The sequence below is a fragment of the Bombus affinis genome, unplaced genomic scaffold (genome assembly GCF_024516045.1).
Source record: "Bombus affinis isolate iyBomAffi1 unplaced genomic scaffold, iyBomAffi1.2 ctg00000080.1, whole genome shotgun sequence".
NCBI classification, from domain to species: domain Eukaryota; kingdom Metazoa; phylum Arthropoda; class Insecta; order Hymenoptera; family Apidae; genus Bombus; species Bombus affinis.
Genome location: NW_026108828.1, coordinates 562,954 through 579,190, shown reverse-complemented (window position 1 = coordinate 579,190; position 16,237 = coordinate 562,954). Strand labels below are relative to the sequence as shown.

The following is a 16,237-nucleotide window of genomic DNA, read 5'->3' as shown; positions in this document are numbered from 1 at the left end:
GATAATTGCTCGATAAAAAGCGAGTGATAAGTGAATTTATGATACGATTAATCAGCTCTTCCAGATCTCTTTGAAAGCGTGTGCCTAGAATGTGTCGCAAAAGGTAAACGGTGACGAGTATACTCGTCAAACACGGAGTACGTGTGGCTGTTATAACGTAGAATGAAATTGCAACGAAACGACTGTTTTATCTTGTAATTTTATTAATGTCGGCCTAAAATTTTTCAATGGCGTAACTCGTATGATGTAACTGAGTGAGAAAACGTTGTTTATAAAGCTTAAAGTGTCGTGTATGGTAATACCCCATACAAAATGTTTTATGGAAACATCGATGGATCTCGAAGAGGAGTTTCGCGTTTTATACCTTTCGCTGAAAAGGCGGATGCTAAAATAACGTTATAATCCACATTATATGCAGGTGAGAGATCAGTGATAAAAGATAAAATGTGAAGACACGATGGATCTGCTATATTCTACGTTCCATCGAACCACGAAATATCTTGGAGCCTTTAAAGCGTACGGAACAGAAAATTTCGTTATCGAAGCAGATGAGAATGTAACAATGTAATGGTGCAAAATTACAATACATATATGCGATATAAAAGAATAAATCTGTTCGTTTCTCACTTGTCTTTTCAACAAAATCCATTATCTTTTAATATCGTAAGTCAGCAGCTAGAATATACGATTAATTCTAAAAATAGTGCAAGTGATTTAAGCATTTAAGAGGCACATTTTTGAACAAACTGCTCGTAAAATTGTACGACGCGTAAATCTCACTTTAGAAGATCGTATATTTTACGAAACGTTTTATTGCGTGTCGGAAAAATACTTTTTAACGCGCTCGAACGCCGAACGTCGAACGTCGAAACGCGTCTAAAAACGAGATACAGCGGCGATCGAAGGGAAGTTTAAAATTCACAAAACAGTGTACGATAACTGCACCTTACGTACTAATTGCGACTTTCATCACCAACAACGTTGAAGACAGTCATCCGTATCAAGCTTGTTCGCAATCCAATTCTTCTTATCAATTACAACTTTTCTTTTTTTCTAAAACTGTCGCGTTTCTTTTATCCTTTTTTTTTTAAACTTCCTCTCGTCCTCCATCGTATACGACTTGCTGCAATTTCACAGCCACCGGCACGTACGTGTCACAGAATAGACGATTATCGTCGACGATTTTGAACAAATTTTAGAAAGAAGAAAACTTAATAAAATTCGTGATGTATCAATTTGAAGCTGCCTCACCTTATCCGCCAACGTAGATGAAGCAGTAAATACACCGATGTACGGATACTGTTTGCAACCACTGGGCGTCTACATTTCTTTTCCACCCCTGTCTTTCCCATTCGCCCACACATTTTTTCCCCCGTCACGTATCTCGCACACACGCGTGCGCTATACGCACATACGGAGAATTACAGCACGCGAACCACACAAATCAGTCTCAATTACGAATTAATAAAGAAAGTCGATGTTTCCCGCGGAGATGATCCGCGAACTATATCTTCCGGGTATTCGGACGTGATTTCCATTTCGAGATACGATTTGGAATGCCAAAATGAAATTAGCGTGGAGATTGCCTTGAAATTAGAGTTGATTGTGGAACAGATTGGAGTTTGTTACTGGCGACGGTTAGCAAACTGTGAGACGGATCGTAAAAAGGATTTCGTGCGGCGTATCCTCTGATTAATAGTCTTTTGAACTGTTCATTAAGACGAAACGCTGCTGGATAATGGGCGGAGAAAATTTTCTTGAAATCTGTTTTGCTCCGCAGGGGGTAGACGATCCAGGGATATTTTTGACTTGGACGAATTCTACCGACATCTATGAAGGCGTCTCCTAGCGAGCGATTCGTCGTAAGGTTGTTGGGGGCAGACCAATCGGATTCAAAAACCCGAGTACGACGAATTGAAAAATTTCGAAAGCGGAACAAAACCAATTTTCATATCAATGACTGAATCTTTCTGACGATTGGAAAATTGGACGGTTTCCCGAGAATTTCGTGAAACCACGTGTATATATGTCCGCGAATCTTTTCGTCGAGTCTGAAGAATAAATGCACGAATAGAAAATTAGATGAGAAACATTAGATCGAGGAAAGGCGTGGGAAACATTAAATATCTTTGCATAGACAATTTTTATCGGATTGTCGGGACATTTTTATCGAAGTTTCAGTCCTTTTCTATTGCGATTATCTGTGTCGCGGAATGATTTACATAAAAATGAATTGAACAAAGGTGAATGTAGAATACGAATACTTTTGAATGTAGAATACGAATGTAGAATACTTTTCCCCAACTTTCAAGCTTTCCCTGCAGTAATATAAAGATTCACGTTCCCTTCGTACATAAGATCGAATGTAAAACTTCTAAATAAGAAAACCAAGCCATCTCTTTGAAATCAGAAATGGTCGATCACTTGAATCTGAATCTTAACAAATAAACATAGATGGTGGCTTCAAAGGTTATTCGATATAAAGAATCTTCGAGTTCGTCATCGAATCTACATGCAATCGCGAAAGGTTAATCGCTGTTCCACGGAGTCTTTCTCGCCCGAAACATTTTACCCGTATTTTATTATGCATCGCTTCTAATTTGACCGACTTATCGAAACAAACGAAATTTACCTATTGCGTAAACTCTCTCGAATAGGACGATGAAAAATAATTTCCAAGCCGCAGGTAGGTAACTCATTGTCGGCGCATTGAAATTCAAATTCTACGAGACACCCGTACACTGCACAGATCGTGGACAGATGAAACATTGGAGGAGACAGAAACGCGAAATTATCGGTAGCGGAGAAAGGAGAAACGAGGTTAAAATGGAAATATAGAAAAAATGTATGAAAGAAGAATGAGTCTAAATATCACATGGCAGAATTGAACTCTTCAGGTAGGTTTCTCCTTTCGATAGACCAGAGGTTACGTGCACCGCATTTAAATGAAAATTGAATTTCCTGTATACGTACTACAAAGTATAGAGTAATTTGCCCATGCGAGATAAAATTTCAAAAGGAAATTCACCTTCATTCGCTTTCTCTTTAGTTCATTAGTTTCGGGAATAAATAATACAGACAGGTAATTCTATTTTACTTTCCGATCATTCTTTCGATCTTTACGTATTAAGCTCTTTATGTTGCCTGAATTTTCAATACTTGGGAAAATTATTCCCACAATCACGCAATCCAGAATTTCGATTAGTTTTTATTTATTTATTTATTTGAGACGTTAAATATTTCCAACTCTAATTTACTGTCGTTCGAGAAGAAGGCGCGAAAAAGTCGGGTTTAAATCGAATAGACGAGAAGAAGAAGGAATTTTATAACGTTTAAAGACATCCACGTTTAACATCCACGTTTTATTTAATTCTATGGAATATGTTCGCGGAATATTTTCAATTATTCGATAAACTTAGTTTCTCGTTCGAGCATAAACATGCACTTGCACGTTTCGTCCACGCATTTCCTGCGATACCACGCTCAACGATTAACTAATTATATCATTGTAGAGTATATAGGCTTATTAATTAATATAATAAATTATTATATACTTCAGGTGAACGTACAAGCGCGCGTGTGTGTGATGACTTTATTCGAAAAAAAGAATTTGTTCTTGTCGTTGCGTTGTTCGTTCATTCATTATTCATCTGATTAGTAACATCTGGTTCTTAATACTCGGTCCTAATAGTAATAGCAGTAAGCTGGCTTAATTTTCCTCTAATTTTTAAAATAGTTTTAATATTCAACGCTGTTTAACATTTCATCCTTGGAACACTCTCAGTACGTATGTATAAATAGTGTGTACGTGTGTATTTTTTATCGTAGTTTAGGGTATCTTCCACCTCAATTTCCAAATAGTTTCTTTTAAATTCATTTTTATGAAACAATACTGACACGCAAGAAGGGTGCATCAAACAGTCTTCGACTGTTACTTCCTCGTCGATTATTCCACATCACATGGAAATATTATTTGAAATTTTTATATTTACATTGTGGATATACGAATATTTATATTTTTACGGTCACACTAAAGTGTTAAAACCCGGACAGATATTTGTCGTACTTTTTAAATATCCTAACGAAGATTATACTTTGAATGTCCTATATATCGTTGCATATTCTGTGAATTCTATGCATCCTTAAATTCTATTACTCGCTTCTTTTATCTTCCGAATCTTTAAACATTTCCCACACGTATACGTGTCACAATCTGATTGTTTCGCACAGAACATGAAACCGGTATACCTGGTCGTTAAAACGTCACCAAATTAATAGTGAAACGAACGAATGATGATATTCGTCACATCGTTATTGCTACTTCAACCAACAACCAATCTCGTTCTTTCTGCTCGAGTAAAAAGTCTCGTTAAAAATACCAGTTTTTATTTTATATAAAAAGGAAAAAAATTCCGACCTTACGATATTAATTCTATGCTAATTGAACGTAATTATCTTCGAAGAAATTGGCTCGCGCGCTTCTTATGCATAAATGCAGCATTTCCGCGTAAGCTGATTCGTTGTTTGCTAGGTCGCGATTTAGCGAGCTATCGAGAGTCAAAAAGCAATTTCGCTTCCTTTCTTCGACCCTTGTTCCAATTGGACCGAAACTACGCTCGTTACATCGACGGAAAAAGTACGAAAGATTTCGCAAATCGGAGGAGACGACGCTGGGAACAACGGAAAAGTTCCTCGAAACGTTTATCCGTGGTCGTATCTCGTGCGAGTAATTCCAATCGATGCCCGGGATAAGCGTGACCCGTATTCCATACCGCCGGGTGTTCATCGATGTCACTGAAATTTTCTCTCGCTTTCAACTTCTCTACGCTAGTTAATAAAGCGCGGCAATCGTTGCAGGGTATCTCTCCCACGCGTTTACGCCGAATCGCCTACAACATGAACCGATATCGCGCCTTTTTTCCTTTACTATTGCGCAGCTTCAACTACGACCTTTCCGCGACACGTATTTCAACGCTAGCGGCTGCGACAAAAGCCGCATGAAGCACGGCGAATTAAAAGCGCGTCAGAGTAACGCGGAAAACATTGTTCGTAGTTTTCGTTAAAAAATGATTTGCAAAGGAATTTTACCGTTGCAAAAACGGTGTATGTAAATGGTGGAGATAGGAACAAATGGATAATAGATTTTTTCTTTTGTAGCGCGGGCGATAATATTTAACTTTATCAGGTAAATAGAATACCCGCTCGTTCGGCGAATTTTGTTTTACGATCGAGCCCCTATGACTTCAAAAACCTGCACGAGGCTGTAACAATTTTCTTTGATTCCTTTCGTTTCGCTGCCTCCTATAAGTGAAAATAATGCTTGCTTTAACTCGAATCATCTACACGTCCGGATACGTTATTTTAACTCTGTAACTCGAGTTTAGAACACGATCTAACCCAGCCCAGACTTCTACATGGCCAAGTTTACCTGTGCGAGTACAACTTCCATATTGCCGCTACTCTAACAAGTTGCTCTCTGCAGCTCCAACTTTTCCAGCTATACGTTACGAGCCGTCAGCAACCAATCTTTCTTTCTATTGTTGACATTGTCTGGAATAACCATAAAGATATAGAAATACAGAGTACGAGGGTCGTACGTTACCGTGTAAATGGATGCGATATGAGAATGGGAAGAGAATGCCCTGTTAGACGGATAAAGGCGCCTTTTGTCCTTGTTCAACGCTAATCTTACCAAGCCCGGTGAAACGACATAGAAAATTTTATTTAAAATTGTGCATTTGCCCTTATTCATTTCGTTAAGAGTTAGTGTTAATCAGGTACGATGGTTAATCTGTGTTACACACTTACGTATGTAGCTGCGATAACAAAACTTTCCAACGGTTTCGTCGATACAAGTATAACATCGAAGCGTAAGTGCCAATAGGCCTAACCAGTCATCGATATCCCTACAATCCCTCCACCGAATATTTGGAAAAAGGCGTGACGAAAATGACGTTCGAAAACGAAAATTCGTTTCCTTTTGTCGTCTCTCAATATCCCCACTACGCACGCGGTTGGTAGGCATCCGCTACCGTTGCCACGTGTCAACGGTCAAGGACGAAAGTGACGTTCGAAAACGAAAATTCGTTTCTTTTTATCGTCTCTCAATATCCCCACTACGCACGCGGTTGGTAGGCGTCCGCTACCATTGCCACCTGTAAACGGTCACGGACGAAAGGACGTTCGAAAAGGAAAATTCCTTTCTTTTTGTCGCCTCTCAATATCTCCACTACGCACGCAGTTGGTAGGCGTCCGCTACCATTGCCACGTGTAAACGGTCACGGACGAAAATGACGTTCGAAAAATAAAATTCGTTTCTTTTTGTCGCCTCTCAATATCCCCACTACGCACACGGTTGGTAGGTGTCCGCTACCATTGCCACGTGTAAACGGTCACGGACGAAAATGACGTTCGAAAAATAAAATTCCTTTCTTTTTGTCGTCTCTCAATATCTCTACTGCGCACGCGGTTGGTAGGCGTCCGCCACTATTGCCACGTGTAAACGGTCACGGACGAAAATGACGTTGGAAAAATTAAATTCCTTTCTTTTTGTCGTCTCTCAATATCCCTACTGCGCACGCAGTTGGTAGGTGTCCGCTACCATTGCCACGTGTAAACGGTCACGGACGAAAATGACGTTGGAAAAATAAAATTCGTTTCTTTTTGTCGTCTCTCAATATCCCCACTACGCACGCGATTGGTGGGCGTCCGCTACCATTGCCACGTGTAAACGGTCACGGACGAAAATGACGTTGGAAAAATAAAATTCCTTTCTTTTTGTCGTCTCTCAATATCCCCACTACGCACGCAGTTGGTAGGTGTCCGCTACCATTGCCACATGTAAACGGTCACGGACGAAAATGACGTTGGAAAAATAAAATTCGTTTCTTTTTGTCGTCTCTCAATATCCCCACTACGCACGCGATTGGTGGGCGTCCGCTACCATTGCCACGTGTAAACGGTCACGGACGAAAATGACGTTGGAAAAAAAAATTCGTTTCTTTTTGTCGTCTCTTAATATCCCCACTACGCACGCGATTGGTGGGCGTCCGAGACCGTTGTCACGTAACAACGGTCTCGGACGCCCACCAATCGCGTGCGTAGTGGGGATATTAAAGGGCGACAAAAAGAAACGAATCGGATCAAGAAAACATTTGTTGAATCAAGAGTTGTACGTAAAGAGTCGAAAACGAGAATTGTTAATAAATATACTATTAAACATCTACACATCCTGCACCAAATAACCTCAGGTATTTACCGTACGAATGTGCGTGCGTTATTAGACGAACGCATTATATATATATATTTCGCATTTTCAGTCTTCGTCGTCGTCAATCCTTATCGTTTTAAAAGTCGTACGGTTCCAGAGCATTTGGTCGCAGTCGCAGACCTTTCGGTTAGCGAGCTCGTTAGCGACTGTCTTATGAAACTCTGGGCAAAGAATCACGAGAACAGCGTGCGGATGGCGAAGAATGAACCTACAGTTTTAGGTCTGAATTTAGATCCCGAACGATCGGAACCACACTGAGACAGACGTCTGTCTTTCTTTGTATATTTACGCAAATAACGCGAGACGAAAAATGTAAGACGCAAGTTGTATCCCAACTTCTTCGAAGGTCGACGTCAGACGCATATCGATGGAAGCTAAAGGTTTTTCGTCATTGCGCCAGTCATTTCCACCGTGTTTTTACCAACACCTGTCAAATTGGCGGGCAAAGGAAAACGCGTATCTTCTTTCCAAACGACCAATCTAATTTAAAATAATTCGGTGTTGGTTGCACGAAGCAAGGGATTTGTCTGGAATAAAATGTTTTAGCTATCAAAGATACAATGGCCAAAATGTTCTTAAAAAAGATTTAATTTATTTATACGATATGAAGCTGTTAGTTGTTGCGACCTTTCTGAGAAGCGTGTTAAAATGCGTCGCGAAAAGTAAGCGACGACGAGTATACTCGTGAAACGTGGAGTATGCGTGGCTGTTATAACACAGAATTAATATTCCGCGGATGCTCTGACAAGCATATAGCCTGAATTGCCACGTATTTTTCGAACGATTGAAAAGATCCTTTGGTTCTAATTTGCATTTCTACTCGAAATACGTTTATCGAATTATACAGGCACGATTTTTTCTTCCGCAAACTTTTCCCATATTTCACGCAACTTGAATATCCATTCTTCCAGAACCTCTCAGGCTTTCCGGCGGGAAACTTTTCAATATGATTTTTTACATCGTCCAAAGAGTTAAAAATCCGAACGAACTTTCCCAGCAGCGTTTAACACGTGTAATATTTTATTAAAAATCAACGAGCATATTTAAAAACATTTACAGTAACGTTTTTTCAGCGTGATATGCTTAAAAACATAAATGAAAACATACTTGAAATTTCCTCAATGGAAAGGTACTAAGCAAAGCTTTTATTTTATTAAATTCCTTAAAAATCGGAACGAATTTTCCGACCAACCGATATTATACCTAATACATCGATAACGATTTCGTATTATCCATCGTATCCATCGTATCCATTCGTATTACACATCGAAGATGTAAAGGAGATTGCAACGATTTGTCTAAAAGTTTGTGACCTTCACGGGTGAACGAAATCCGATATCTCCGAGAAAAAGAACGAATTAGAATGCGTGCAAATGACAAAGAGGAAAATTAATTGTTTATCCTTTCGCGTAGTCGATGTTCTACTATTCTGTCAATTTGACATATTTGAAACGAGAGACGCATTAAGTCGCAAAAATGACAGGGGTTGATCTTTTGCGTCGAATCAAACGAATTCGAAGGGGAACCTTAAAATACCAACGTTTCCTGAAAAGATGAACGCAATTCAACCTTCGTACTCCTTCGAATTTCCGCTTGTCGAACCTCATTTGCTCGACGTTTTCGATAAGAAGAAACCTCTAGAACTCGGAAATTTTTGCTCATCCCTTGGGCTTCGAGCTAACAAGGTTCGACTTTAGCATTTTACGTTATAAACACTTTACATACATAGAGGAAAGTGGCCAAATATGGAACAGGTCTCCCTTTCTTTCTTAATCCGATCGATGATGAATGTCTGCCAAACGACTATAGGCTACTTCACTCAGTTAGTCGTTCATTTTCTGAACGTTTATTTTGCCAGAAACTATTTTCGCTAAATTTTAGATTTATTATTCTGATGGCAAAATGTGGATCATCGAGTAGTCAAACAATTTGATGCTCGGATCTCGATGATTGCGAACAACTACATTTCTGTTCTGTTAACCGATCTGAGTGTTCCATATTTTACCTTTTCTGCGATGTCGATTCGATATTAAGAATTTATTTATAACGTTAGAGGTATAAGGCTAACACTTAGATGGAGCGTAATTACAAGAATCTTTTACGTATCGCAACTGAAGGTAAAATAACAAAAAAAGAATAAAATAAAAGAATAATAAAAATAAGGTTTTGCGTGTGTGTGTGTATGATTAAGCGAGAATACAAGGCAAGAGGGAGGATAATTATTGTAAATCGAGTTTATGGCCAGCAGTCTGAACATAAAGTATACTACGTTGCAAGCTACGTATGCGAGTGAACGTAAAAACTGTATTACTACCGTTACGTTACAAGGCACACGCACGAGCGAAATGACAAAGTTAGGATAAAAAGATTAGAAAATAAAACCAAGCACGCTGTAATGGTATTTCGCGACGTATTTTATTCTGTAACGTTATATCTGGTATGGTTATAGCTTTCGATAAAAATCACGTGACGTTGCACTTTGTACAGCAAATCAACCGTTTCTCATATTTCGAAATATACACATAGCGTTTTATGCGTAAGGAGAGATAAGAAGCACACGGGACACTTGTGTACGTACGTTGTAAAGGACTTTCAATTTTGCATATGTGTCATCACGCGTGAAATAACCGGACCAAAACAGTGGATACGGCGATATGTTTTTGACACGGCCAACCAGCGTTTGATTTGCGTTGAAATCAAATTTTTCGGTTCAATTTCACCGAAACTTCGCGCTGAAATAACGCGTGATACACATAGCTTGCATTTCACTCTCAATATTATTTTGATCGATATCCGAGCCGAAAGTACTTGCCATTTCGATTTAATAACGCACTTACGTATTTATATCTCATTTATATGTGTCCTATGGTTTTAAAAATATTACGAGGCTGTACATGACGATAACAAGCGAAACGAGAAAGTAGAATATTGCTTGACTTTCGATGTTACATCGATGTTTTAGCTGTATATTCTACGATCGATGGAAATTCGCCAAGCACAATGAAATTTGAATTTTAATCAAACCTTCGAACTAAAAGTATCTTCCATTTCGATCTCATAATACAAATTCTATGCCATATATTCGTCATGTCTTTTAAAATATTATTCTCCGATCACGATCAAACAATAACAATAATGACAATGACGTAGAATACATTTAACTTTGCATATTATATCCGTTATTATATATTCTAATATTATATATTCTGCAACCGATTAAAATTTCCAAAGTACAAATCGAATTTCAACTAAAGTTGATTAAAATCAACTGTTCGAACCGAAGGTATTTTCCATTTTGACTTAATAACGCAAATAATAACAAGAATACTTATTCATATTTTTTCTTCTGTCTAAATATTATTAAAATCATGCAAGGTGGTGTGCAACGATAATAAAAAAATCGAGATGACAGATGTGGCCCTTAAACGCATAACTGCGCAACTATACGTGCAATTCCAAGCATTTCAATAACAGTCCCCGGAGTAGGAAACACTTCAAGTATGCGCTATCCTTGAATGAAGGAGTTAGACAAACTGACCGTCTACTCATTGTGGAAGCGCTCGATAATTACCAGTTCCTGGCGATTTTCTTCCTTACCGGTGTCTTCAATGAAAAGTTAGTCCATGTATATTACTTTAAAGATTCAACCGGGATAATTAAGTTTCGAAAGTCCTTTAGACGCAGTCGTTTTACGGAAGCCGGAAAAAGAAGAGAAATTAAATTTCGTGCTACAACGTTCGTATAAATATCAGATTTTAGATTCAAAGTTTCCAATATATATATTTTTCGATCTTTTTTTTTCTCCATTCGATATGATGATTACGGTGACTCGAAGTTGTTCCCATTCGTTAGAAGATGCGTATGTACTAACAATTAAATAATTTCCTTATAAAAGGAAAGAAACTTTTGGGACAAAGTAATATGTTCCTTCTTACGATAAAATACCCACTGTACGTAATATTTGCGCGCAACGATGGTAACAATAATATTAATTTCTTGATCCTTTTTTGTTTTTATTTGTACAAGATTTACGATAGTTTCATTAATATAATTGCTCGTAATTAACGACATTAAAATGCGATCGATCGATACTCATTGAAGACTGGGTTGTTTAGATTGGAAATTTCCATAACATTCATCCCTAATCATCTATGCAGATTCCAGATATGTACCGTTATACCGTGTTGCGTGAACAATGAAATAAGCGTAACCCGTATCATCGGTTGACACAGCCAACATAGTTAAGGTAAACCAATTAAGGCAACGAGTTAGTAAAACGATTACCCTTCACGTTTTCTCCACGTTATAATCGTGTACGATCCGCCTACCATGAGAAAGGTTATTTGGCAATAGACAAAAAATAGTAAAAAGTCATGTAACAACTATAGCAAGAATCCGATATTAACCGGTTAACCGAGTCATTTTTTAAACTAGCTTTTTAAACGTAATTTATTTTTAACGGAAATTAAACGTCGCGTAGATAAAAGAACAGCAATTGGTAATTTGTGTACTGTTCGTGGATTTCTAGCCATGGAACGTTAAAAACATAGACAGTTAAAATACTATAATAATACGAATCCGACAGACAAGCAACGATAATTTATTGAAAATTGGTAATGAAAAACGAACGGAATTTGATGAAAATTAACAAAACTTTTACCTCGTAATAACGGTATTATTATACCACCGAATAAGTAAAAAATTAACACTCACCAAGAAAACGGTATAAGCAACGAAGATTTACAGCTTGGCCTTCGCGAGACAATAGTGGTGGTTGGCGCCAGACAAGTGGTCGAGAAGAGTATGCCCTACTGCACAGTCATAGGCATAGATCGTGCACCCGAATTGTCCCGTCTGTCGATGGATATTACCTGCAACGACCTCCGTGATACATTTCTTGCGCTACGCGAATAGGTGCACCTGTTTGCGTGCCACTTAATATCGCGTACGCACGAAACAGCTCGAGAATTATCCACGAATTCTACGAATTCGCAGTTACTAATCGCTTACCAAACGTCGATTATGTCGTTAGCGCTTGAAAAGACATTCGAATGTAATTGTTGCAAAAGATAAATGAGCTTTGTAAAATAAACGGTCCAATTCCTATCGCGTTCACAGTCGAAGCGGTACTGTGAGGCTCGTTGCGACCCGGCGTCCCTTTATACGATCGACCCCCGAGCTCAATAGCCAATCAGCGTTACGCATTCCCCAACGTTCAAAATCCTTCCGTTGGATCCACGGACGGCCGATGTCAGTTATGTGAGGGGGTGGAAAGCACTTTTGGCGGTATTACATGTTGCTTCGCTGTAAACATGGACGATCTGGATTTAATTCAATTATCCAAAGCGAGGGAAACGGCGTTTGAGTGGTGGCGCGAAAATTACCGATTTCGTTGCGCATATTGACAAAGTTATGGCGAGGGATCTGTATGGTATGTACTATATAGCTTTTCTCGCGGGCTATGTTTCTTTATATTGTATATCGAAGTACGCACCTAACGTTTCAAGAGAAGCTTTGCATGCCTTGTATAACTTGAACTGTAGTTTAGATTTACAACTTTACTTTAGTCTTTATGTTTTCTTACTTTTCAAGAGGTAATCTGCGATACTTGTAAATAGATACTACATATATATGTACGTTAACTTGTAATGTGTAATATTCCTGTTTGGTTAGGTCTATATTTTCTAATGTGACAAATATGTGTATGGTGGCCATCTTGTACAAGTAAACTGATATTATTAGCGTAATTTTACAAATTACAAGTCATAAATTATTCCTTTTTCCAAACAAGGAAATATACGAGAAAAAATAGAATAGATTCTTACGATTATTTTTGTGAAGTTTTGAAAAAATCATGTATTTAAGTATTCACGAGAAAGGGGAGACAGAAAAGAAATGCAAAGATGGAAAGTTTCGAATATGTAAAACGTAGTGAAATCCGTAAATGATTTCATAACTGCTCTTGAACATTTCTTACAAACAAACGAGTCATCTCATACTTTCCTACAGGAGAAGGACATATTCATCAGAAAAAATTCCATTGATGTTGTCTATGAATGCTTATGCATCCAGCGAAGTCTGTGATTATTTTCTTTATCTGGAAACATACGTTATAGTTTTGAAGTTATAGTTTTACATTATTTGTTCACAATCGTTATAAAAAGACCGGAAATGTATTCAGGTCACGCACATGCTTTACTGCTTTATACGTACCATCGATGTTAAAAAACAACTCGTACCGAAAGGATTAATATAATTTTTATTTAAATTTTTTGTTTCGTATTCATAGACGAAAACTGTTGTGTTGTTTGTCCGCAAATATGTAAAACGATTCCATTATATTATAAAGTTCTGAAAATCGATAGTTTTCGTTATACATTTCGTTAGTTAAAATAGTTAAATGACTTTCCAGAAACAAATCATGCTTCATGGACATTTTGAGCTTAGTTAACGTAAAAGTTAAACCTTGTTCTGTAATTAGTTAAGTTACATGAAATTAAATGGATTTCAAGTAGCTGGTATGTAAATGATACTTAAACTAACATGTAATGCTTAAATCGTAAAATAAATATACATGTAAAATCAGTTAAATTTAGGGAATCAATATCGATAAACGCGAAGCTATAAATAACATCTTTAAGTCAAAGATTATTTGAAAGAATTTCAATTTCACTTCAAACTTGAAAGGATATTTCAGATCAAGTAAATAACAAATTTATACCGGTATAGTGATCGCATGTTTCTTGAATTCAAACAATTTGTGTAATCGGTACGAGAATGTATGCAATATGGGATATTAAAGAGAATCGCATTAGGCATTATTGCACCATGTACGTCATAAATCGTCGATGGAAGCTCTGAAGCGGGCAAAAGAGTTTATAGCTTCGATAAATAAACTGTTCTTTGTAAATGATAGGTTAAAAAGTAGGTAATCAGCATTAATATCAATTGGATATTCCATCGAATAATTTTAAGGATCTTTGTATTATAACATATCCTTTAGATAAAAGATAATTGTTAGTTTTATATCGAAGAATCCACAAGTGTTTCTACAGTAACAAAGTAATTAACGTTTCCTTAAGGGACTAATTCTTGTTACAGATTTCTTTCACCTTCATCTTTGAAACTATTCATAAATTATATTTATATCTTTCAAAAAATCACATCCTAATCCTTAATAATGCTCACAGTTTTGTAGTATTTAATATCTTTTGATTTATTCGAGATTTCTTCAAATCTAATACAGAATTCAAAATGTTTCACGTATTTATTATAGTCTATAGATTATGCTTACAGACTTGGTTCATGTATGTACGTATGTGTATTATACATTATTGTATTTAAGAATTTATATGATCGTCCCATGAAATACCTCTAGTCTGTAGGAAACAGTCTGTTGCTACTATGGTTTAGATGAAAGAATATTATGACATGTCGTTTAACTGTATGATACCATCTATTAATGTACCAACGATGACTTTAATGACGGTCTAATAGATATTGCGCTACAACTTTGATCGACGTGACTTATTTCTATGATGCACTTCGACAAGCTGATTTCAGCCAAATCAAGTCAAACGAAGTTTCTTGTGTTTAATATTCATATAAACTTACTATGCATGTACGTAGTTTGTTTCAGTAGCATCTACGTAGTTTAAGAAACTAGTTGATGACGTTATTTCAATAACACAATCATAGTGGTTTTTAGAATAATCATGATTCGAACGCAGACTATTAGGGGATGATATGTTTTAAGAACAAAAATTATAGTTTTCCCTTCTAAAACATGAGATCGAGATTGAAATAATTTTGAAAGAAGAGCGAAATAATTTTAATTCTTTAACCATTTAATTCTACCTTAATAGCAAAATACAAGAACGTGTTAAGTATACATTATTACTAATTTAATTATTTATATCACTAATAAACAATATTCTTAATTCGCAATTCTTATATTATTTAACTATACTATTAATGAAATGATTTTATATAACTTGCAATTCAATGGAATAAAAACATGAATGAAATATTTAAACATACCTACGTACATAGATTTCCAATAATTTTAAGTAACTTTATGAATTAACACGTTATAATATATTTTGCATATATATACGGTATATATCTGTTACATTTATCAAAAATGATTCTTGTTCAATTACATTCGCCACTTATATCGCGGAAGCGTAAAATTATTTCAAACAATATGAAAATAATTTATCGTGAAAAATATTTTACGTATTGTTTCTCGTTTTTATCGTAAATTAAGCACGTTCCCATTTCTTGCCATAAGAAATAATGGATAATCGATAACAACAGCGTAACGAAAGTAAAAATTATTGTTCATTCACGTTTTGAACGTAATTTTATCAGCTGTACTTTTTCAGCTACTTTGATTTTACTTAATTTCAAAGAACATATTTAAATAATAGCTGGCTTAACGTATAAAATATAACGTCGAAACATTACCGCGACTGTCTTGAACAGATTTCCGCCTGTAGATGACTTTAAACGTTTCCGTATCTCGTAATTTGCGAGAAACGAATCTCACATACATTTCTACGAGACCTTGCTCTGTCCATCTTGCAGTTCCTTCCTTGATTGACTTTCAAATTTCCCCCTGGATTCTAGGCTGTTTCTGTCATATAGAGTGAGGAGTTCGCTGGCCCTCGAAGCAAAGAGACAAGCACATAGAAAGTCTGCCTTTGGGGTTGGAAGTAAGCATAATTTACGATACGATGATCTAATCCCTTCATCACGCTTGGAATATACATGGTTGCCTGTAAAAGGACGCAGTTTTATATTCAGCAAGTTGCAAAGAAAAGATCTATGTTATTTTGTGATCTTATAGTACTCACTCGAGAGAAAAGGAAATTTTAATCAACGTTATATAATATTGATGAAATCCAATTGCTGGGTCAAGAAGAAGAGAAAAATATCCTTCGCCATTGATAAGAAATATTTGAC

General features: G+C 36.8%; 3 protein-coding genes and 1 long non-coding RNA gene across 4 annotated transcripts in view; 3 read left to right on the top strand and 1 right to left on the bottom strand.

Annotated features, from left to right (window-relative positions):
• Positions 1 to 16,237, top strand: part of LOC126927234 (A disintegrin and metalloproteinase with thrombospondin motifs 3-like) — a 112,417-nt gene that overhangs the window by 53,419 nt on the left and 42,761 nt on the right. The window lies entirely within an intron of this gene.
• The window catches only part of LOC126927216 (uncharacterized), a 111,492-nt gene that overhangs the window by 56,999 nt on the left and 38,256 nt on the right, over positions 1 to 16,237 (top strand). The window lies entirely within an intron of this gene.
• Positions 1 to 16,237, top strand: part of LOC126927227 (uncharacterized) — a 92,716-nt gene that overhangs the window by 51,208 nt on the left and 25,271 nt on the right. The window lies entirely within an intron of this gene.
• Positions 13,199 to 16,233, bottom strand: LOC126927238 (uncharacterized). Its single transcript, XR_007715303.1, has 4 exons — positions 16,129 to 16,233; positions 15,740 to 16,050; positions 13,484 to 13,621; positions 13,199 to 13,367 (listed from the first exon to the last, which is right to left on the bottom strand). It is a non-coding gene; the product is annotated as an uncharacterized LOC126927238 (long non-coding RNA).